Source organism: Bos javanicus, chromosome 15, assembly GCF_032452875.1.
Source record: "Bos javanicus breed banteng chromosome 15, ARS-OSU_banteng_1.0, whole genome shotgun sequence".
NCBI lineage: Eukaryota > Metazoa > Chordata > Mammalia > Artiodactyla > Bovidae > Bos > Bos javanicus.
Genome location: NC_083882.1, coordinates 81,821,459 through 81,846,913, shown reverse-complemented (window position 1 = coordinate 81,846,913; position 25,455 = coordinate 81,821,459). Strand labels below are relative to the sequence as shown.

Here is a 25,455-nt window from a genome sequence, read left to right as displayed (position 1 = left end):
AGACTTCAATTATTTTGTCTTTGTCCTCTTTAAATAGACAAAAATGCAGCGTGAGTCCATAGTCCCAGCAACTTGGTTCATGGGGGGTTGCTTCCAGAACCACTGTCTTATTCTAACTTCATGGAATTCCTCTCACCCTTGACAAAACAATGCATCCCTGATGTTAGAGTCACCAGGATTTTTTCAGACTTGGCCCAGGATATCGGGGCCTGGGGATTGGCCTCTCTCCCTGAGCTTCTGATCCCGTGCTAGACCTTTCTGGCGGTGCTTTTTGTACTTGCCGCCCTAGCATCATGCCATAATTGGTCCCCGGGGGAAGTCTCCAGGGAAAGACAATTTATCTTCCCACCAAAATGACTAATAATTTGAAGTTTTCTCTTTAATTTCAAACTCCCAAAGCCCCATCCTACATCTTGCCACCAGGGTCTGATGGAGCTGATGCCTTGTCTCATTTCTACCTTGCACCAAAAAAAATATATTTCTTTGAAGGTTTTCTGTATCTCAGTTGAGAACTTCAACTGGGGCATTCTGCACAGTGACACCCTAACCAAATACGTGCTTGTGCTCAGTCGCTCAGTCATGTCCGGCTCTTTGCGACCCCATGGATGGTAGCCCTCCAGGTTCCTGTCATCCATGGGATTCTCCAGGCCAGAAGACTGGAGTGGGTTGCCTTTCCCTTCTCCAGGGGGTCTTCCCGACCCAGGGATTGAACCCAGGTCTCCTGCATTGCAGGCGGATTCTTACCCACCTGAGGACCTGATCCCCAAAGGAGGCTGTTTTGTAAGCACATGCTTCCCCCCCACCCCCATGGCCAAGACGTGCTGTAATTGGTGACTCTGATAGTTCACCATTTGACAGAAAGAATCTTCAGAGTGGAAGGGTCAAGATGATAATTGCAAAGGCAGATGTGAGCGGGTCCTGAGCAGACTTCCCCCAGGCAAACTGAGCACACTCTTAATGGTGCCCTGCCTCTGCTTCAGGGCACTGCTTCTCAAACTCAGCGGGCATAAGAATTACGCAGGGAATTGATTTAACACATGAATACTATTGTTCCACATCCATAAATTCTGATGCAGTGTCTACGCCAGAGGGCACAGGCACCTACATTGCTAACAGACACTGCAGGGGGTTCTGATAAATTAATCTTCAAAAATTAGATCTACAGATGGTGCCTTGGGAAGCATTCTCAGGAGCTCTAGTCCTGCTAGATCCGCTGTGTTCTGTGTGTGTACGTGGGCATGATCAGTCATGTTGGACTCTTTTCAACCCTAAAGACTATAACCCACCAGGCTCCTCTGTCCATTTTCCAGGCAAGAATACTGGAGTGGGTTGACATTTCCTCCTCCAAGGATCTTCCCACCCCAGGGATCAAACCCATGTCTCCTGAATCTCCTGCATTGACGGGCAGATTTTTTACCACTTGAGCCAACTGGGAAGCCCGTGCTGTGTACCATAAAGTAAAATAGCAAAGGCATATTCTTGAAGAGCATGGTTTTTCTGAAGCCCCATCAGTACTTCCCTTCCTTATAGGAGATCTAAGATCATCAGGGTGGGTTTTATGTTTTTTTGTTTTTTGTTTTTGTTTTTTTTGTTTTTTTTTTTTTTTGTCATATAAATTTAAAAACATAGCTACAGAGAGGGCTATGCAGCTACTTGGTGGCAAAACAATGATGTGAGCCAAGTCAGTGCTCTACTGACTAAGCCTGTTTGGAAGATGGCATAAGACAAGAGGATCTAGGGTAATGATTCTCAACTTCTCTGCCTAACACAATCACCTGGGAACTCTTTAAAACCTGAGGCCCCAATTGTATCCCTACACAATTAATCCAGAATATTTGAGTGTATGAGCCAGATATCCATATGTTTTAAATCCCCAGTTAATTACATTGGGCAGCAAAGTTTGAGAACCACTGCCAAAGGGTTCTCCTACTTTATAAAGGCTTATGTTTATCCAGGTGTCTTAGTAGACATGCCAGGAAAGAAAATAGGCTTACCATTCTCATAAGTTTGGAAATCACTGCATACCTCATTCTCCTAGCGGAAAATCTTATGGCATATCAGCATGTTAATGGATCTATAAGGTCCAATTACTAAGAAACCTTGTCAACATTCTTTAACCCACCATTTCCCAAAAGTATTTGACCACAGACCTTTTTCACTGAAAGCAGATTAACACCCTGCAGAACTAGAGTTCCTAGGGAAAGGATATCCTTAGGCAGGGCAGCTCTAGAAAAGCTCAGCAGTTTACCAAATGCCATCAGCAGAGCAGTAATCATTCCAAAAAAGGCATCTCTTGATGACTCAGCTCAGGATCTGGCTGCTTTAAGTCTCAGTCAGACTGGCTGCCCCTCAAGCAATCAATCCTGCTGGGAAAGGAATTTGGAGGGGAACAGAAGGAGAGCCGCATCCTTCTAGATGGATGTCTCAAGAGCGATGGAAGAGGAAACCATTGCCCTTTAAGAAAGACTTTTCCTTCAGTTATTAGGTGTCCAGTGGCTGAGCCTCCGCGGTTTTGGTGAAAGCAGGGCATATCGTCAGCTTGTTACCATGTCCAAGCCCACTGTGCTCACTGCACAAGAGGCCAGTGAATCGCAGGGATAAGGTGTTGAGGCAAGAAATCCAACCTTATTCAGAAAACTGGCTGATTGTGAAGATGGCAGACTAATGTCTCAAAATAACCATCTTTTGGGGGTCCAGATGCCAGGTTCTTTTATGGATCAGAGATAGGGGGAGGTGAGAAAACAAAGTGAAAAAGGTCATTTAATCTTGCATGTATCTCCTAAAATGGCAAGCCTCAGGAAGGGGAATGTGTTAATTTCTTCCTTCCTACCATCTCCAGGTGGACAGGGTTCTGAACAAAGGCACTTTAGCTTAATGGTCAGGCAGAGGGACGGGATTCTCTGAGCCAGGCCATTATATGTGATTACGATAACAAAAGTGGCCAAAGAAACAGATCTAGCCCAGAAGAGTGAATTTTGACTCCTCCGTGTTTCAAGCTCTTCCCCTGGGATCCGTCTCTACTATTTTCCCCCATTCATACTTGGGTGGGTCTCACACTAGAGCGAGGCTGAGGATAGCCTACATGAATGTGCGCTTAGTCGTGTCTGCCTCTTTGTGACCCCGTGGTCTGTAGCCCCCCAGGCTCCTCTGTCCATGAGATTTTCCAGGCATGAATACTGGAGTGGGTTGCCATGTCCTCCTCTAGGGGATCTTCCTGACCCAGGGATTGAACCCCTGTCTCACCTCTCCTGCATTGGTAGGCAGAATCTTTTACCACTAAGCCAACCAGGAAGACTGAAGATAGCCTAGCGCCCATAAGTTTGCTGTGGAAAAACTCATCTTGCTGTAACAGCTTATCATGGTATCTCTGCCCTCACTTTACATATTCTAAAACTCCAGAATTTTTATTCTTCCCTATAAGATGCCAATGTAAAGCATAGAAAGTTTGTCTCAGGCTATTGCATCTTCCTTAGCCTTGGCACCCATTTCCATATCTCTCAGTTACCTGGTTCTCAGGCACTCACTTCCCATCCTAATTCATGCTCAGAGACATCTCTGAGATGGTCCTCTTCTGAAGAAAGTGGCTGACAATGCATAATGTGGGTTCTCTAAAGTGTAAAAATCATTTACACTTTAACAGAATTAAAGCCTGGATATATAGAATGCCATATGACAAAGGGACTCAAAATGCTCTCATTCCAACCTCTCCCCAATTTTGCAGAAGGAGAAATCGAAGTATAGACTGGGAACTCTCTTATGGAAGAACACACAGCTGACTAGCAGCAGTCACCATCCAGCTTTCCTTCTATCATATCCTACAATCTCCAGAAAAGTTTGTCAACTTAAAAAAATATTCACAACCTAAAAGATGAGTTATGTTTTATTCAGTGGGAATTTTAAGACTTCAGGCCCAGGAGACAGCAACTCATATAAGCCTGAAAGAACTGCTCCTAGGAGGCAAGGTGGGGAACCAGGTTACATAGAAGTTTTGCAACAAAGGGTAGGTAGCCAGAACATCAAAAGATTATCATAAATTAAAGAAAACCAGATAGCCCAAGCTAAGGACTTTAGCGCTTCTCTATGTATGGAAAGATGCAAGAGTCTGGGCTCAAAGAAATCATTCCTTTGATGTGCACCTCAGCTATCTGGGGCCAGTATCCTGTATTTCCACATGCTGAGCTTCCTCGGGGCTCACCATAGGGAGTGACAGCAGTCTGACAGCTGCTAGTGGAAGGTATTCTTTTCCTTCCTCAGGGCTTCCTTTCCTCAGGGCTCACGGCCTCACACTGGAAGGCTGCAATCACTGGGAGACTGTGACATCATTTGTTTACTGAGGTGGCAAGAAATAGTCCATTTCTCACAGCTAAGCAGGCTAATTTCAAGCAAAGGAATCAGAAGCTAAGACAGGGGATTTAAGAGTGAATCCAACCACATCTTGGCACCTTGAAAATCATGCCATATTGCTCAGCTCTCCTGCAACCAATGTAGGTAGTACCTGCTATCTTGTACTGTCCCCAGAAGAGCGGTGGCTTTTCTTCTCCAATCTCTTCTACTAAACAGTGTGGTCCCCAGGACTTCTCTTTCAAGTCTGGGGCAAAGGATGGTGGGATCGTCTCCTCAAGTCACTAGAGAGACCATAATACCAAGTCCCTTCTTTGATGGTTCTCGAAGGACCTGGCTTGTAATATGAAGTCTCCTTGGAGGAAATCATTTGTCAGGAGACAACTGAGAAGGGTGATGGGAGGAGTCCTATTGCCAAGTCCAGACTCTCTCAGTTCACCTCATGATATGCCAGTAAGTCTACAGATGAGGTGTTGAGGCAAGAAATACGACTTTATTCAGAAAGCCGGCAGACTAAGAAGATGTCAGACTAATATCTCAGAACAGCCAACTTATCAGGGTCTGGAAGCCAAGAACAGGATAAAAAGGAGTTTGAATTCCAAGAATGGGGATCAAAGGAAAAATGTAGACTAATAAGTAAGTGAGGCCTGTTCCTTCCTAGTGCATTGGAATTGACTAAGGTACCTATAGTCAGACAAGTGAAGAGCAAGACCCAACAGACTCTGCAAAGTTTTGTATACAGGTGGAGCTTTTGCAGAGCTCAGGGGCCAGTGCAGACAAGGATTTCCTTGTGTGTCATGGGACACAGCAATGCTCTGCCTCCCCGAGGTCAAAAGCTTTAAGAACATAGAGCGTCAACATCTATGATACAGATTCTGAAGATACCATTACGGGCAGTGGAAATGGAAGAAATCACCAAGTGGATTCTCAGGCAAGTGATGTGAGGAATGGGAGCTGTAACAGGGGGAGAAGAAGAAAGAACAAGTCATAGTTCCAGTGGTGACAGTAATTGACCAACATGTTAGTGGGAGCACAGACTGATGTGAGCATCTGGGAGACGACGACAGGAGTCTGAAGAGTACTAAGAGCAGGGTCAGCTCTATTAACTGGACTATCAGGTCACTACCTGAATTTAATTATTAAGAATAAACATAATCTGGGACTTCCTTGGTGGTCCAGTGGTTGAGATTCCATGCTTCCTCTACAGGGTGTGTGGGTTTGATCCCTGATTGGGGAACTAAGATCCAGCATGCTGTACAATGCAGCCAAAAACAAAAAAAGCCAAGATACAAAAACAAAACAAAGAACATAATGTGCATTTCTTGAATAATTAGTGAAATTGTGCATCTTTTCGCATACTCATTTGTATATCTTCTTTGAAAAAATGCCTATTCAGTTCTGCCCTTTTTCATTGGGTTGTTTGTTTTTCTGATATGGAGTTATTTGAGCTGTTTGTATATTTTGGATATTAATCCCTTATCCATCATGTTATTGCAGTTATTTTCCCCATTCCTTAGGTTATCTTTTCATTTCTGTCAATGGTATACTTTGCTGTGCCAACGTTGTTAAGTTTAGTTGGTCCCCTTTGTTTATTTTTGCTTTTATTTCTTTTGCTTTAGGAGACTGAGCCAAGAAAATACTGCTATGCTTTATGTCAGTGTTCTGCCTATGTTCTCTTCTTGGAGTTTTATGGTTCCATTCTTATATTTAGTCTTTAAACCATTTTGAGTTTATTTCAACAATGGGCTATCACCTCACATCTGTTAGAATGGCTATCCTAAAAAAGTCTACAAATAACAAACATTGGGTAGGACGTACACTACTGATTGGAATGTAAATTGGTGTAGCCATTACGGAGAACACTATTATATAGTCTCCTTAAAACTAAAAATGGAACTACCATATGATCCAGGAATTCCATTCCTGGGTATATATCCAGAAAAACTGAAAATTCTAATTCAGAAAGACACAGGCACCCCAGTGTTCATAGCAGCACCATTTATAACAGCCAAGACAGGGAAGCGACACAAGTGCCCATCAACAGATGACTGAGTTAAGAATACGTTCTACGGAAAGGTCCTGGACAGTGGTTAGGACTCGGTGCTTCCACTGCAGGGCGCCTGGGTTCAATCCCTGCTTGGGGAACTAGGATCCCACAAGCTGCACAGCACATCCAAAAAAAAAAGGATGTGCTCTCTATGGATATGTATGAATTTTACTCAGCCATGAAAAAAGAAATAATGCATTTGCAGCAACATAAATGGAACTATTATGCTTAGTAAGTCAGACAGAGAAAGACGAATACTATGTGATATCACTTATATGTGGAATCTACAAAGTAATACAAATGAATGTATAGGTAAAACAGAACAAACTATGGCTACCAAAGGGGAGGGCGGAGCGGGAGGGACAAATCAGGAGTATGGGATGATCAGATTCAAACTACTAGGTGTAAAACAGATAAGCAGTGAGGCTGTACTGTAGAGTACAGGGAATTATAGCCATATCTTGTAATAAACTGTATTGGAGTAAAATCTACAAAAATACTGAATCACTATGCTGTACAACTGATGCTAACACAATATTTTAAACCAACTATAGTTCAATTTTAAAACATTTTTAAATAAACATAATCTAAATATTGAATCCTAATTGATGACATCATTCTTGCCTATATAGGATAGAAGAGCATTAATACTGATGTCTCTCACTCACTTTGAAATGCATCAAAAGAATAAGGTGGATTAATGGATGGACTGATGGATGGATAAATGAACAGATTACACAGGATTTAATTTCAGATATTTTTTTGTCACTGTCATGGGAGTTAGAGCTCTTACTCCAATCTCTTCCTAAGCTGCCGCTTCCTTTCCTTCTTTTCTTTCCCTGGAACTACAAGTTCTTTTTTATGCCTTACACCATGACACACTCATCTAAACATCGAGCATGCTATAAATAATGAGTTCCCAGAATGTTGGCACTGCAAAGAAAACGATGCTCAGGAATTTCCAATTTGGATGGTTAGGACACCCTGGCTCTGTTGAGAATTTTCCTTAGAGCCTCCAGCACTTCCTTGTTCCTCAGGATGTAGGTAAGAGGGTTCAACATGGGGATCACCGCTGTGATCCGGCCAGAGTGATCTCCCAGATACATGAAGATGAGGGTCCCAAAGAAGAGCGACACCACAGTGAGGTGGGAGGTGCACGTGGAGAAGGTCTTGGCGCGGCCTCCTGCAGAGGGAATCCTCACGGCCATGATGGTAAGCAGGCAGGAACCAGGATCGCCGCCATGCAGGCAGGGATGACGAACACGGCAAACACAGTCATTACCCCTTCCTGGGTACAGCTGTCCCCACAGGTCATCTCTAAGAGAGGTGGGCGCTCACAGAAAACGAAGGCGATCTCGTTGGGCCCACAAAAGCAGAGCGGGAAGGCCGACGCGGTCCTCACCCAGGCGCTGAGGGCGCCCGCCGCGTGCGCTCCCCTCACGAAACGCACGCGGGCCTTCCGCGTCACGGCGGCGACGTCGAGCGGGGGCGGCGCACGGCCACGCGGCGCTCGCAGGGCGTGACGGCCGGGCGGCAGCGGTCCGCGGAGCCCAGGAAGCTGAAGAGGAAGAGCTGGGCGGCGCGGCGCGCTGGGGAGCGGCCATCGTCTGCGGCGCAGTGACCGACGAGCAGCAGACGTCCGGGAGCGAGAGGTGACTCCGAAGGGGTTCATGGGGGTCTGGAGCCGGGGAGCCATGCGGGTCGGGATGATCAGGCCCACAGTCCCCGACAGGGTGACCAGACAGACAAACAGGCACAGGAGGAAGAGGGGCAGGGCCCGTGCAGGCAGTCGGTGAGCGCGGCGAGGAGGAGTTCCGTCACAAAAGTGAGGTTCTTCTCTGCCATGAAGCCAGGGGTACCTGAGAGGGTGAGGATGAGTAGCAAGTTATGCAGCCGTACATGGGATTTCAATCTCTTTCTGGTTTACCATGTCGAGCATGTCTTGTGGACAAAATCCAGGTGCTACGCGGGCGCTTCAGAGAGAACTGGTCTGAACTCTGACATCCGAGGCAGTTCTGTGACATGGAGTCATCTTGTATGTCAGGAAAACCAGTACTGGGTGAACATTTTCAGAAAAGCAGTGCTTTATTCCCTACTAGCTGTGTAAACCCCTGCACACAGATAACCACTCAACCAGGATTTCCGTCTCTCTCCAACAGGGGTTAATACCTGGGCTCCTGCCTCCCACCGAAATATCTATCTTCCTTCGTTTTCCTCTATGACCATAGCTCCTCCCTGATTTGACACCCTCTTCATTTCTTGCCTGGATCAAAACAAGAGCCTTGTAACTAACAGCTTCCCCTGTCCTCAGGCCGGCTTCTTGCCAATTCTTCCTCAGTGTAGCCAGAGTGATACTTCTGAGACTTTAATAGAATCCCTCTTCATTCCCCTGTTAAAAAATCCAGACATAGCACTTCTCTGGTGGTTCACTGGTTAAGAATCCACTTGCCAATGCAGGAGACATGAGTTCGATCCCTGGTCTGGGAAGATTCCACCTGCCACAGAGCAGCAGAGCCCATGCACCACAGCTACTGAGCCTGAACTCTAACAAGAGGAGCCACCGCAGTGAGAGGCCCTATCACTACACCTAGAGAGTACTGCCCAGCTCACCCGTGCGCAGCAACAAAGACTCAATGCAGCCAATGATTAATTTAAAAGCTCCAGGCATGGCACCCCATCAAGGACAGGATGTTCTTAGACTCCTGGGTGTGTCAGGGGAAGCCCTCCATGAGGTCTCCCCTACTTAATCCCTTGTGCCCCTTTCTCTCTTCTCACTCTTTGAACCCACAGCCACAGCCCACCCTCACCCTTTTCTCCAGCCACCTGAATTATTTGCGTCTCCTCTAATCCCCCACCTTCACTCACTGCTACTGCTACTGCTAAGTCACTTCAGTCATGTCCAACTCTGTGCGACCCCAGAGACGGCAGCCCACCAGGCTCCCCCGTCCCTGGGATTCTCCAGGCAAGAACACCAGAGTGGGTTGCCATTTCCTTCTCCAGGGCATGAAAGTGAAAAGTAAAAGTGAAATCGCTCAGTCGTGTCCGCCTCACCTCTGTGCTTTCCGCAGGCCATTACTACTGCTGAAACATCTTAACTTTCCCTTCCTCAGTGTCCTGCCAAGCCTCACTCCACCTTCAGACCCCAGCTCAGAGCCTACTTCCCACAGGAAGTCTCCTTGAGACTGTCTTCCCTGGTCAGCATATGTGCCCTGGAGCTCAGCACACAGTAAACCTCAACATGCTTTTGTGCAACAGACAAAGTTATCAAGAGATATAAAGCACACTGCAGAGAGAAAGGCATTGTGCAGACCTTCAAGTGATTGTATTTATTTTTATGAAAACATTTAAAAATAAAAGCTAAACTCTTAAGAACCCAATAAAATTGATGAATATTCGTAGAGATCATAAGCCATCCTTGGACTTAGCCTACCAATCTCAACAAGCTAAGTGTGGTTACTTAACAGAAAGCTGTTGTCTTAACTAGATTCTCTTAGCTTACCAAAAATATATTTTTTTCACTATTTTTTAATTGGAATATGATTGCTTTACAATGTATTAGTTTCTGCTGTACAATAACATGAATCAGCTATATGTATACATAAATCCTCTCCCTTGTGAGCCTCCTACCCCCTCCATCTCCTCTGGGTCATCTGAGAGGAGAAGGTGGCATGAATGGGGAGAGTGGCATTGGCATGTATACACTTCAGTTCAGTTCAGTCGCTCAGTCGTGTCCGACTCTTTGCGACCCCATGAATCACAGCACACCAGGCCTCCCTGTCCATCACCAACTCCCGGAGTTCACCCAGACTCACGTCCATCGAGTCAGTGATGCCATCCAGCCGTCTCATCCTCTGTCGTCCCCTTCTCCTCCTGCTCCCAATCCCTCCCAGCATCAGAGTCTTTTCCAATGAGTCAACTCTTCGCGTGAGGTGGCCAAAGTACTGGAGTTTCAGCTTTAGCATCATTCCTTCCAAAGAAATCCCAGGGCTGATCTCCTTCAGAATGGACTGGTTGGATCTCCTTGCAGTCCAAGGGACTCTCAAGAGTCTTCTCCAACACCACAGTTCAAAAGCATCAATTCTTCGGCACTCAGCTTTCTTCACAGTCCAACTCTCACATCCATATATGACCACTGGAAAAACCATAGCCTTGACTAGACGGACCTTTGTTGGCAAAGTAATGTCTCTGCTTGAATATAGTGAATGTGTACACTACCATGTGTAAAACAGATCGCTGGCGGGGAGCTGCTGTAGAGCACAAAAATAGATTTTAAAAGGACAGATATTTTCTTTAATAACAGAGTGCATATATATAGACGCTATTCTAAGTGATTTATATATTAAGTCACTTAATCCCCACATTCACTTTATGAGGCAGGAACTTTTATTATCCCCACTCCACAGATGAGGCAACTGAGACAGAGTTTAAGTAACTCCATCTTGCCTCCAAGATTGCACAGCTAAAATGGAACTGCCATTAGGAACAAAACTGCACACAGAAGCCCTATTTATCTTAAGGCAGGATTTTACATGCATCACGAGTCGATTCCAACAGCCCAAAAGGACCGGGGAAATGTCTGCCTTTACGCAGACAAGCATGAAAACCAGCTCTGCAGTCTCTCCATATCTGAGGCTGATGGAGACTCTTGTGCTAATGGACAGAAATTCCTTTGGCAGAGGTGCAGTGCAGGGGAGTAGAGAAGGTATTTGATCATCTTTAAAGCATTAAACTTTGGCAGCTAGGCCAGCGTTGCACTGACGTATTGGAGAGAAGGATGAATCCAAGGAATTGGATCTGGTGGTCTGAACTGAGCATGAGCCAAGGGGACCAGAACAGTTTCCTCACCTGAATTCCACTTCATCTTTACCCTGCAGTCCTTGTCTCTCTTTTTCACTAATTTTTCCTTTGTTTCTAAAAAGTCATTTCTCTTCCACTGCTTGAGAATCTTAAGGGTCTGGGGAGAGACCACTGTGCTGGGGAGCAGGGGGTCTGGGTAGATCTTATCCTCCCAAACCTGCTTAGTGATGACCCTGAGCAAATTACCTTATCTCTCCAGGCCTCAGTGTCCTTCCCCCTCCTCCTACACTCTACACACACACACACACACATATTAGTGAATGAACTTGGGGACAGTAATGTCATAGCTGCCTGAAGATTGGTCCCTGCATGTATCACCCTCAAGTTCCTTGCCAGTTCTGGTCTGTCGAGCACTTACTTCTCTCTCTTCCCTTAATCTTTCTGTTTCTGTGATTTCCTAAACCTGGTTCATTATATATGCCTCATTCCAGTTTTTGTTCAGTTCCAGGCTAGGAGAGCAAAGACTCGAGAAAAGCCTCTTTGTTTGGGCTCCCAACTCCAGTGCAATTAAATCTCTTTTGATTAAGACACCGATAGTCTCTGGAAGTCTGAAGTCCCCAGTCAACAGCTGGTGTGGTCTTTAAGGAAAGGCAGTTCAGTTATTTCTCACATGGATTCATAGCAAGGCTCCTGGTCCCAGTCCCAGCTCCCAAAGCCCTTCAACACACTGACTCAGTTGAGTCTGAAAAGCCTGAATCCCAGTTCTACATGGTCCCTGGAGAAGTGAGGTGTCTCTGGCTTTACCTTCTCTAGTCAAAACAATGTCAGAAACTGTGCCCTCATCGGTGTGGCCACATCCTAGAAGGAATAGGGTGTTTTGTAAACACGAGGCTTTGATCACATTATTCGGAAGGACACCATGGGGACTCAACACAGCGACCTCACCAAGATACATCGTGTCTTCTAACTTGGCCCTGTCTGGAAGTCAGGGCTTTCACTGTCTTCCCCCCACCCTTGCTCCCTTTGTTTCCTTTAAAAACAAATGAAATCACAGGGAAAACAAAAGCCTGGCATATTGCCCAGAGGAGAAATTGGCACATCCTTTTTGTTGGCATGGATTTTGCCAACTCTCTGCGTCTTTAACACTGCAGTATTTCTTTAGCTCCAAATTCAGAGGTTTCTTGATTTAGTCACTGAATTTCAAGATGTCTTAGTTCAGAAAAGGAACTAAGGAAGATGGGAATAATTACAGAATAATTGTCCTCTTGGACAATTATGAGAACCAAGAGAAAATGATACCACCTCTATCGTGATTCATCACTGTGCTAAGCATTCTAAATGAAGAGCAGGAGATACTTAATGAAACAAATCCTTCTAAAACAGAAAACACAACGGCTGTCTACAAGGACTAGGCAACCTAGTAGGTTACATAACTATCCATCCTACGGGTAACAAGCACTAAGCTCCTAGAGAGGTGTAACGAAGGTGCCGAGGGGAGTCGGTAAGGCAAGGGTGCCTACAGTTGGGGTAGATCAGGGATGGCTTCCCGGTGGAGGTGAACATCGGCAGGCGGTTAGGATGCAAGTGTTGGCAGGAGAATGACGGGCAAGACTCTTCAGGAAGGGGGACAACTTCACAGGGTCCAGAAAGCCCAGGGACCTCACCCAGGACCAGCGAGGCACCGTGGCAGTGGCACAGGATGGTATTAGGCGAGTCCGGGACTAGGGTGAGGAGTGAGGCACTCAGTTCGGATGCCAAAGTTAAGGGGCACCCAAAGCTTTAGTAAACAGGATAAACAGTCATAAGATAGAGCTAAACAATAAATCCCATTGCAAAAACCTATAATGAATAAAATATCAAGATTTTAAATAAAGAGAGCCGGTATTACTAACTCTCCTCTTTCTCAGTCTCAAATAGAGTTCAACATAGTGCTGGTGCTAGGATGTCTGCTTGAAAAGGGAGGGCGAGGCCAACGGATTCAGGGCACAGGCTTAACAAGGGCCATTCACTCCGCTAAGGATGTTCCATTATCTTTCCTCTCTACCCTCCCCTTAGGAAAAGAAAACATAGGAAAGTCAATCATATCTAATGCTTGCAGAGTAGCTTTAACTGTTTCAACGCGTTCCCTTCATCGTCACAAGATCCCTGTGGGACTGAGAGAGAGAACAAACTGCCCATTGGCACTGATGAGGAAACGTGGCAAAGAGAAGCCCACGGTCTTAGAGCTACCCAGGGAGTGGACCAGAAAGTGAGTCTGCCCTGGGCTCACCAGCTGCTAACGGATTCTGCCTAAGCCACAGTCCCTTCTGCCCAAAACAATGTTTTTACGACCACACACAAGACACATCCATGCCAGAGCTCACTGGGTGAAGAGGTGAGTCCTCTGGGTCATGCTGTATTAACAAATTACCTTAAAATCACAGTGACTTAACACAATGAATTTATATTTACCCTTGAAAAGACCAGTGTGGGTTGAGTCATTCTCATCGGCCTTGCAGCTAAGCCATTTAGAACAGGCAGACGTCAGTACCGCTAGTGCAGGGAAGTCAGGGAAAGATCACCGAGGGTGTCACTGAGGACCGGGTCTGGTCTGCCTCCCTCCCACGCACATCCCAGTGACCAGAATCCGGGCACGTGGCTCCAGTGTTACTGCTTACACAATCTAGAAAATGTGGAGAAGCACACTGTATTTGTGCCAACAATTGATTGGCCTAAAATCTCTGCCACGCCCCTCACCCTCCGTGCATCCTTTGTGCGGTGTAAGGTCCAGAGCTCCCCCCGGGAATTCCCAAGGACGAGCAAGGGCTCACAGTTGTATCCGTGAGGCTCTGTTCTCTTGCTTCCGCTCAAGTGTTACACTCTCACCCACTTTCCATTACTTCTCACCCTCCTCCGTATCACATCACGCCAGGGTGCAGCATGGCCTGTTTTCTTCATCCTTCACTCTCTTAAACAAAATCAACATGGTGTGTTTGTTTGAGTGACGGATTTTTAATAAAATTTATTGCAAGAAACTAGGTTCATAGTACTACACAGAAAAAGGAGAAAATTAGAATTGCATAATTGTTGTCATTGTGCTACAAATTCCCCAGTCGTGCCCATCACAAGAAATTTGTCACCGGCTGCTCCCCACCCCCACCTGAAACCTGCCTGCTACCATCTGACCCATACTTTCTCTCCCGAGATCATCTTTTATTTATCTGTCTTCTCCCAGTTCCCCCATCTTCCAAATCCCCATCCAATCCAATCCACTGAGAGAAGACTCAAAATGCTTTGTATATTGTTATCCATGATAATCTAAACCATTAATACCCAAATACCTTCCACTTAGACCATACATTAGGTTCTTAAACTCCATAATCCAGATGCCCTTTCAGATGTGTTCCTCAACAAAGGGAAATGTCTCTCCTAAATAGAAGAAAATTAGGTCAAACTCCAGTTAGCATTTAATTTTTTTTTTTCACTTTTAACACACCAAAAAAGGACTTAATGCTTAAAGATGCCTTGGAAACTGGGTTAAATGACGTAAACTGTCTTTACTAAATACTTTCTCGGACGCTTTGGTGTGATAATATGCTTTATAAGTCTTCAAAATGAAGCGTGTTTTGTGCAGCAATTCTCTAAAGTATTTGACAATAGAATGTGTACTGAGCTGCGCACAGATTCAGTGACATCAGTGACATGCAGGGATAAGCACTTGGTCTCATCCTCATGGGCTTCCCAGGTGCTGCAGTGGTAAAGATCCATCTGCCAACGCAAGAGGCACGGCTTCCATCCCCGGGGTGGGAAGATCCCCTGGAGGAGGAAATGACATTTCACTCCAGTATTCTTGTCTGGAGAATCCCATGGACAGAGGAGCCTGGTAGGCTACAATCCATGGGGTGGCAAAGAGTCAGACATGACTGAACCACTAACACTTTTTTTTTTAAAGAATGTAGAACCCATGAATAATAACTGATGCCACAGAAACAGCCAACATCCCTGAGGGGCCACGAAGTACCAGGCACCAGGCCAAGCACTTTACATGGAACTTCTCACTTAAAAATAAAATTACAAATGGCTCAGACAAAATGCAACGTTCCTAATCACATAAGGAAATACCCTCACAGATGATAAAGCCATCTTTGGTTAGTAGTTCTCATAAATCCATTGTGCAATTGTCATCTCATCATCCCCCTATTCCATTTTACTCTTCTCTAGCTCAATATTAATGTTACTGCTGATGTCAAGCTTCCCTGTTGTTGCCATTACTCAATTTAATTTCAAGTCTTTATTGGTATTTCTCCCCCATTAAAATAGGGAATTTCTTTGTTGGTATTCTGCCTCTGTCTTGCATTGCTTTCCCTGGAGGCAGGCTTCGTGGGGAACTCCTTACCGGAAGATACCCTACCTCTGGGGGGCTGATTCCATGTCTCATGTGGGGCAGCCGCTGGCAAGTGATAACCGGAGCCCAGATGGTTAGTACAACAGAGGCGGGTTTTGATGAGCATTTTGCAGAGCTGTGGAGATAATTAGTACAACTTGGCTTTATGAAGAGCTTTCCTCGGGGCCTCCTTCACTTCCTTGTTCCTCAGGCTGTAGAATCAGAAAATGCAGCCTGGGGCTCGTGGTTGCGTAGAACATGGTCACAGCCCTTTCCCCTTCCAGATATCATTGTATACACAGATTAAAGCTCAAGTCACAAAAACCAACCCTATTTAGTTACACAGGAGGCAAAGGTAGAGCAGGTCTTGGCCCGGCGACCTGATGTGCAGACGTGTTGGCGGGCTTGCTGATGAACAGGTCAGTAAACAGCGTCACAGTTAGTCTGGTCAGAATCATACAGAGAGCGATTCATATAGGTAACAGATTATACAGAGAGAAATTATATACGCAGCAGCAGCTGCTAGGGGAAGCCATCTCTCAGGACTCTGCCAATAACAATGGGAAGTCACCAAAAATAAAATCACTTTATAAGGGCCATGGAGGGAGAGAGAGAAGGTGAAGTGCTTAGACAGAATTGTACCTGTCAAGCCCTCTCAAATGTGCTGTCACCAACTTCTGCCAGACCTCTTGGGAGTCCTGATGGGGGCATAAAGCAGGGGCCAACATTGGCCACAAAATAACCACAAACACGTGTGACAATATAACTAGTATTTCCAAAGATGAGGCCCTAATTTCAGTCGAGAAATACTTTGGGATTTTAAGCACTGAATTGTCACCACCACCGGCCATTCCCACTGTAAAAACGAACAGAAACCTCAGTTAGAGCTGGGAGACCAGCAGGGGGCGCTCTTATGCCCTGTGCTGAGAGCAGAGGCCAGCCGGAAGAAGGAAGCCTCCTCTCTCCTGGAATTTAATACTGCCATTCAAACTCATCAACCTCCTTTCTCTGACTCATATCAGCTAGTTCATACGCTTGTCGGGAAGGCCAGGCTCAACACTGGATGAAACCTGCTAATAGGGAAAGTCCTGAAAAGTTTCTAGAATTACAGCCGGGAGACCAGTACTAACTTTTTATACCCAGGGATCAAACCTGGGTCTCCCGCACTGCAGGCAGATTCTTTATCATCTGAGCCACCAGAGAAGCTCTATTATATGAACAGGTGTAGGCAATTGCTAGGGGACTTCACCAAGCAGTTTCTGGGATTTTCCAAATGCTGTTAATTGGAACAAAATTCAGGCTTGCATGCACAAAAGCTCTGATGAATTTATTCATGGTTATTACAGTTGACTTAAAAATTCTGATCTCCCTTCAGATGTTAATTCCACCCGAGCAGCTTTTAACTCGGTGTTTATAAATGGGCTGAACCAAGACCTTTCTCTTCCAGTAAAAAGGACCAGGATGGACCAAGAAACTGGTCCACTCCAGACTTACTTAGTCTGGCAGAGGAGCCCGCTTGCACTCCAGATGAGTCATCTCAAGAGAACACTGTTAACATTCTTAATCTTCGACTCCAGTGTATGAAGGCTCCTAAATGAAACCAAAACTAGTTTCTGCTATTGCCAAATCAGGACGGGGGTGGGGGGATGTCACAAATTTAAGTGTTTAGGCACCTTCAGCCCCCTAAGCAGCCAGCCTTTCCAATGTTCTCCCAGTTCTCAATGACAAAATTCCAAAATTCTTCACGTTTGCCTTGGATAACACTTCTCCAGGTTGGGGACGAACCTCTTCCAATCCTAAATGACGCCAGGACCACACTCTTGGTGCTCCAGCCTGCTATTGTAAAGCAGTCCCTGCCTCAGACAGTGGGGATCTCTAATGAACCTCAGGAGGTTCCTGTCTCTGAATTTTTCCCTTTTTTGTTTAAGCCCTTGGAGAGATACCTACCATTCTCCCCTTAGTTCCTCTACCTCTATCCACTTATTAGCCCAAGACGTTTTAGAGAAGTATCATGCCAGGATTTCTTTCTCCCGAAGTGAGGAAATAAATCTAGAATTTGACAGTTATCATCAAAGTAACCAACCAGATGAATTAAATGATACTTTGACATCTCATTTTTTCTGTTTCTGACAATATTAGCACTTCCTTTGCTCTAAACACTGAGCATTTATTCCTGTTAAGTCAGTGACCACTTTTCTTATGGGCAAAATTTCCAACTGCTGTTGGCAAAATTCACAGGACATCTCCCATCAGAATTCAAATAGACCCCTCAATATTTCCAGACTCAATCAGTTAAAGAGGATGAGATAGTTAGCATCACCAACTCAATGGACATGAATTTGAGCAAAGTCCAGGAGATAGCGGAGGACAGAGGAGCCTGGTGTGCTGCAGCCCAAGGGGTCACAAAGAGTTGGACGTGTCTCAGCAGCTGAACAACAGCGACAAGAGGCCTTTCAAGGCGTAAATCCCGTAACAGAAGATTCCAGGTGCCAAGGCCTCTCTCAGCCCTTGTACTAGTTTGTAACATTCCCATTTTAGGTGAGAAAGCCTGAGGACTGAGTCTGGAGTCTTGTCCAGGACCTTCAAGCAACAAACAACACTATTATCCCTGGACACCCTGCTTTTCTTATCTACATACATTATTAACATTCATTCCCACTGAAAATAATTTTTTACTATAATTGATTTCTGCAATGCCTTCTTTAGTATTCCAGGTCATGAAGCTAGAAAATATCTTTTTCCATTCAGTTAAGGAGAGAAACAGTTCACCTGGACAGTCATGCCTCAGGGTTGTACTGAGAGTCCTTCTTATTTGTTCTAATCCTGAAGGCTGATCTGGATAATATAAAGTTCCCTAGAGGTTCTACTTTGTTGCAGTATGTGGATGAATTGCTTTTCTGCTCTCCTTGTCAGGCCTCTGTGGAGCCCTATACCAAAGTCACAGGTGTGGAGCTCTATACCAAGGTCACAGGAAAAAAAAATCTGGAACTGGACTGAGCCCCATAGCCACTGTTGCCATGAGCCTCTGGATCTAAATCTGACCATTCCCTGACCCCATATTAGGTAAATGCTGCTGCTCAGTCGCTTCAGTCGTGTCCGACTCTGTGCGACCCCATAGACTGCAGCCCACCAGGCTCCCCGTCCCTGGGATTCTCCAGGCAAGAACACTGGAGTGGGTTGCCATTTCCTTCTCCAATGCATGAAAGTGAAAAGTGAAAGTGAAGTCTCTCAGTCGTGTCCGACTCCCAGCGACCCCATGGACTGCAGCCCACCAGGCTCCTCTGTCCGTGGGATTTTCCAGGCACGAGTACGGAGTGGGGTGCCATTGCCCTCTCCAATATTAGGTAACCACCCACCCTATTCTCCACCCTATAGCACCTAACCATCACCTATGCCACCCTTCCAGTAGGAATTGTCTCCATCTGCAGGCTGTAAAAATCAGCTGCTAGCCTGGGCCTCCCCATCCGCTTAGCCAGTAAAGAACCCACCTGCAGTGCCAGAGACACAGGAGACATGGATTTGATTCCTGGGTCAGGAAGATTCCTTGGAGAAGGAAACGGGAACCCACTCCAGTACTCCCGCCTAGAAAATCCCACAGACAGAGGAACCTGATGGACTACTGTCCACGGGGTCACAAAAGGGTCGGATACCACTGAGCTCATCAATGCAGCCTGTGAAAGGGGTGGCTCTCCCTTGAGCCTGCCCACAGTTCTGACAGCTTTCCCCACTCTAATAAACTTCATGCTTTTCTCATTCTGCCTCATGTTTGGAAATTCTTTCCCAAGCTGCACACAGACCCTGATAGCCTCCTCACAGGAAGACAGCATGCCCCTTATTTTAAAGGGACAGAAGGTCACCGAAGAAAAATTGCGTTTTCCAGATATTTTATCTTTTAAAATTTTAATTGCAACCACATTTTATTCATCCAGTCACAGCTGTTGGACACTTGGGTTATTCCCAGTCTGTTCCTGTTGTGTCCAACAGCTGTGACTGGATAAATAGATGTGGTGGCAATTGAAATTTTAAAAGACAAAATATCTGGAAAAGGTAATTTTGTGGTGACAGAATGCAGATTCATGGTTGTCTGAGGTTAACAATGGGAGTAGAGACTGGCTGCAAATGGACATGAAGAAACATTTTGGAAGGATGGAAATGTTCTCAAACTGGTGTGTGCTGATGGTTATACAATTCTGCCAATTTACTAGAAATTATCAAAGTGTACATTTACAGTGAATGAATGTACAGTATGTAAGTTATCCCTCAATATTTTTTAATCAAAAATTTTTAAAAAACATTAAGTAAACTGGGCGGGGGCGGGGAGAAACGAAAAATTGCAGTTTGCCCAATCCAACTTCCATGTTTTTAGGGCATCTGATACCAGAACAAGAACTACACCTAGAGCCGAATAGACTTCATGGACCACAAGTTTCCCAAAACCCAAAACTAAGCACTAACGAGGCTTTCTCAGCTGATCCGTTATTGCCAAAACTGGATTCCAACTTCTCTTTCAAGGCCAAACCTCTCCTCCAGGTGTTTTATTCAATAAAAACAACCTTGACTCAATGTTGTGGGAAGAACTGAATGATATCACCTTCAAGGCCTTAAAGCAAAGTGTGATGAACCCACCTGCCCTTGAGCATCCCAATGATCAGATTCCCTTTCCCCCCTTTTTTTTAATATGAAAAGGGAGGAAGGGCCCTTGGGGTGCTCATCCAGAAAAACAGAGACACCATTGACCCATAGTACAGAACTGTCAGCAGCTGGGCCCAGGGGCGCAAGGGTGTGAGCCTTGCCTGAGGGCCACTGAGGCCACGGCCCTTCCAGGTAAGGCCACTGAGAAAACTATTGTGGGCTCTCCTGTATCGTTTTTGCTCCTCATGCAGAAGGATCTCTCCTGAATTTTCATCACGTCTACATTTTCCAGCCAACCGTCTCACTGCCTATGAAGTCCTTCCGTTAACTGCACCTCACATAATTCTTTGACATTTTAATGCCCTTAACCTGGCTGCTCTTCTCCTCTCCAGCACGGACTAGCTATGATTGCTCAGTGCTGACAGACCACCTCCTGACGCCTGATGGTGAACTACAGGATATTCCACTGGGTCATCAGGACTCTGACTTCTCCTGGTTCACTAATGGTTCTTACTGAAAAGGTGACAGTAGCAAGTACTGTGCTGGAGATGCTATTAGAACTCTTTTCGATGTTGTTGAGCAGCGTCTTTATCTGTGGCTACTTCTGTCCAACACACTAAAGTATGTGCTCTTACGCAGACCTGTGCATTAGCCAAGGACAAACCGCCAGTATTTATATTGACAGGAAATATATTTTTAGAGTAGCTCATGGTTCTGGAATGTTTTAGAAGCAATATGGCTTCCTTACTTCCAGAGGAAATGAAATTAAAATCGGCCCCTATGTTCAAGAATTATTGAATGTAATACTTTGATCTGCATTAAGTAAAAGTATTACTTAATACTTCTAGTAAGATCTGGGGCATTCTAAACCCAACTTTCCGGAAACGAGGGGAAATCACCTTGTGGCTATTTCTGCGCCTTCTGCTATTTCCCTTAAAGAGACCTACAGTAGCCAAACCTCCATCACGGAGCAAACGGATAGTCTCCTAAATGATAATTTAGAAAAACTGGCTCAATAATTGGCCTCAAAAAGGTAAAAGCAAAATTGGAAATTGAACAATTGTTGGTTTGATGAAAAGAGAAAGCTGTTGCTTAGATCAAATGGCATCAAAGTCCTACAGGACACTCTATAAAGTCCCCAGTCCTCAACACTGCACATACATTAAACAAATGGTCAACGGACAAACGATAGTCTTCATGAGTCGATACTGGTGGGAAGTGTTAATAAGCCCCAAGTGCCTACCTTACTTGCCCCACCTGTCCAAAGTACAGCCCAGGAGCCTGATCACACTGCTCCTGGAGTTTCACCTGCCTAACAGACCATTTAGGGTCTGGCAAGTGGACTTCACACGACTTCCTCTGAATAATAGATATAAATATGTTTTAGACATGGCCTGTATGTTTTCACACTGGACAGAAGCCTTCTATTGCAGACAAGCTACTATACTTCCTTGACAGCTAAAGTTCTTTTGGAAAAGACCATCTCTACCTGGTGAACTCCCCTTGAACTTGATAGTGATCAAGGAACCCACTGCAGTGCCAGGTGCCCAAGCCAGTCCGTGCTGTTTGGCCAGTTTTACAACATTTCATGTCACCACTCTCAATTCTCTGGTTTAGCTGAACACCCCAACGGCGTGATTAAGACTCAGTCGGCAAAGTTCGTAGAGGTCCTCAAAATTCCTGGCCAAAAGCATTGGGTTAGTCCTTGTAAATCTTATATCTCTTTAGAAATATATATATATCTACATATATCTTTAGAAATATAATATAACCTCTTTAGTAACCCATAAACTCCCACCTTTGAGATAGTCACAGGATGCCCAATGTACTGGGCTCCTAATTCTTTTGACCCAAAACTAATAAAAGGAGAGACACTCTAACATTGCAAAGCCCTAGTTGCTTCTATTAAAAATTGCCATGTTTTGGTAGAGCAATTTTTTACAGGGTGACCTTGGGAGAAAAGGACCTTTAAGCATCATACCTTGCAACCTAGAGATTTTGTCTACCGGAAAAGACGACTGCAGGAGAATTCTCTTCAACCTGATTGGAAAGATCAGTAGCATTAGATGGTGCTAACCAATTCTTGTGTGACCAAATGCCAAGGAATAGATTCATAGATTCATGTGACATCCCTCCAGAAAGTACCAGACACTGACTGGACCCACATATCATCTGGTGATCTAAAAGTAAAGATTTTCTGGAATTGAAGCAGACATCTGATGAGACAGCTTTCCCATGATATCCAGACCAGGCCTGCAGGAAGTTCCTTCCCAAACTTTTGAGGATGAAATAACATTTCAGATGATCTCTCATGTCTATAATCTTGATAACATATAAACTTAAAAGATAAAAAGTACCCTAGAGTTCTCCTTCCTACCCCTCACAGAGGATGAGATGGTTGGATGGCATCACCCACTCGCTGGACATGAGTTTGAGCAAACTCCAGGATGTGGTGATGGACAGGGAAGCCTGGCGTGCTGCAGTCCATGGGGTCGCAAAGAGTTGGACACGACTGAGTGACTGAACTGAACTGAACTGAACCCCTCCCTATTGACTTGAATAGATTTCCCATCTGTGCATTTTCCCCCCAACATGAGACACTACACCCAGAAAAGATCTTTCCTGGAATTGGGAGGGAAAAGCCTATGAAACTAGAAAATCTGATTCTTGATGAGTAATTTTTTCAGAGAAAGACCTTGATCAAAAGGGGGAATGGCAAAAAATAATAATAATAATAATGAACAGAAACTTAAATAAAGTTGAGAGACAAGAAGGGGGAGCTCTCACATCCTGCAACAATAGCAGAGCCCAACAGGAAGAATTAAAGCTCCTCTTTTCCCTGGCAGGGTGTTCCTGGCAGCTCAGCTGGTAAAGAATCCACCTGCAGTGCCAGAGACCCCAGTTCCATTCCTAGGTCAGGAAGATCTGCTGGAGAAGAGATAGGCTACCCACTCCAATATTCTTGGGCTTCCCTGGTGGTTCAGCTGGTAAAGAAGCACTTGCAGTGTGGAAGACTTGGGTTCGATCCCTGAATTGGGAAGATCCCCTGGAGAAGGGAATGGCTACCCTCTCCAGTATTCTGGCCTGGAAAATTACATGGACTGTATAGTCCATGGGGTTGCAAAGAGTTGGACATGACTGAGTGACTTTCACTTTCTTCCCTGGCAAGGATTCAGCCAATGAAAAGTCATGGACTCTGCTTACTGTAACCTTCCCAACTCCCTCTTCCCCTCTATAAAAATATCCTCCTTGTCATGTGGGAATTTGCACACACTCACCGTGGTTGGAGACCCTGAATTGCAATTCTCTGCTAGTCCCAAATAAATCCACCTTTGCTGGAGAAATAGCTGGCAGTCTATGTTTCAGATCAGCACCACAATTCAATACCTTGTGTTCCTTATAGCCCTGTTTTATCCCCATGATTCAGAAAGCAGTGATTATTTGTCAAAATTTTTCCCTTCAGGAGTGGGCCTGATACATCCTGAACTAAAGAAACCAATTAAATGTCTAAATAGATTTGTCTAATGCCCTAAAGAAAAATAGTGTTGACTTTAAGCTTTTAATTGCAAGAAAGGCTGTGTTAAAAACAAAGAGTTTTCCTTGGAATTCCCCAACATGGATCTTTTACTATAAACAGCAATTCTGGAAGATAGGAAGCAAAGAGTTTATATGGAGAGGCTAAAATTCACACTATGAATAAAAAGTCATTTTCTTACCTAAAAGGAAAAAGAGATTGCAATGTAAGCCCTGACAGTTGCCTTTCCTTTTTGTAATTCAAGTGTCTGACTTTAAGCTTTGGTTGCTGAGGCACCCACTTCAAAGATGCCTCTGCTTCAACGCATCTAGGAAGGCCATCTCGAGCCTCTGCTTTGCTCCCTACCCCATGAGGTTCCTTTGTTTTAGAGACACTGGTTTATGTGGCCATTTGGGTACTTTTTTCTTTCTTTCTTTCTCTCTTCCCTTGCTTTAAATTCCCACTCTTATGTTTCTAATTCACTAGTAAAGAGCAATCCAGGGAAACCCTAGATCCCCACCCTCAACCTCAATCAAAGCAGATTCCCAGGCCTGTGGCCAAGCGCTCTCCGTGTGTCTCTACCAGAGGCTTCCTTGTATGCCCCCTGGCGTGCCTTATACACTCGGGGGCTTGTAAGTAATAAACTCTTTCTGTCTTCAAAGTTCCCTAATGGTTATTGCTAGAGGGTATCTTACCATAATAATAAGAACCACATGAGTTAGTCTAGTTACATTAGTTTGCAAAGAGGAGATGTCAGAAGGTCACTGGGCCCCTAGGCATTGCTAGGGATAGCATTACTATCAATAGGCTGAGACCAGCAAAAAACAAAGACACGATCAGTAGGCAAGGGAGGATAAACTGCATCTACCAGATTAGATTATAGATGCTGTCTGGATCTTAAGAAGGACCCAGTGCCCCAGTACCCCAGTACCCCCCAACCCCAGATGAGTCCCAGAGAAGGTCAGTATAGGTGCTAAAAAGACCCTGCCTCATTTTGTAGAAGAATCTGAAAGAGAAGATACCTGTGCTCACTTCCTAGGGTCACCTCAAGACTTCCAGGGATTTTCTGCATCCAACATGGCAGCAGAGGATGGTGACGACAGAGGGCCAAGAGTGACCTCACAGAATGCTGACACCCCAGTAGAAAACACTGATAGGCTGCTGGTCAATTATGAAACAAATATTAGAGAGCTGAAGGCGCCTCAGAGCTGCACAAAGAGAGCCCAGAGTGTACACTTCTTAACAGAGAAGCCGAGGCCTGGCTACGGGCAGCAGCGGTTACAAGCACGTGACAACAGGAACCAGGACGCACCAGCTGCCTCCACACAGAGCGAGTGAGAACAGAGGAGCTCACTGTACTGAGTGTCCTAGACTTCATAATCCATCGCACTAAATGTCCTACCTGCTATGTCAGGACGATACAGAAACGTCCTGGGAGCTTGGACCCCCGCCAGGGGGAAGAAGGGAATAAAAAGGAGAGAGAATTTTGAACTGACGTGAGTTGTTTAAATCCTGAATGGGCCATGTTTACAACTGAAAGTGACTTAGTTGCCTTAGATTGGAAAGAATTCTTTTTTTTTTTTTTTTTTTTGCCTTCAGTGGAAAAAATATTGAGTTCAGTTGTAATGAAATATTAAGAAGTTATTTTTGTTTCACACTGGTGTTGAGACTGTAAATTATAAAATTATTAGAAATGCCAGGAGCAGGGACGAGAATCATGAACCAAAGTTAAGAGACACAAGAAATAAATACCCGTTTTAA

At 45.0% G+C, this 25,455-nt stretch overlaps 1 pseudogene; it reads right to left on the bottom strand.

Moving 5' to 3' along the window:
• Nucleotides 1-6,912: 6,912 nt before the first annotated feature.
• On the bottom strand, nucleotides 6,913-8,084 carry LOC133261123 (olfactory receptor 9Q1-like; annotated as a pseudogene).
• Between the last annotated feature and the right edge of the window lie 17,371 nt (nucleotides 8,085-25,455).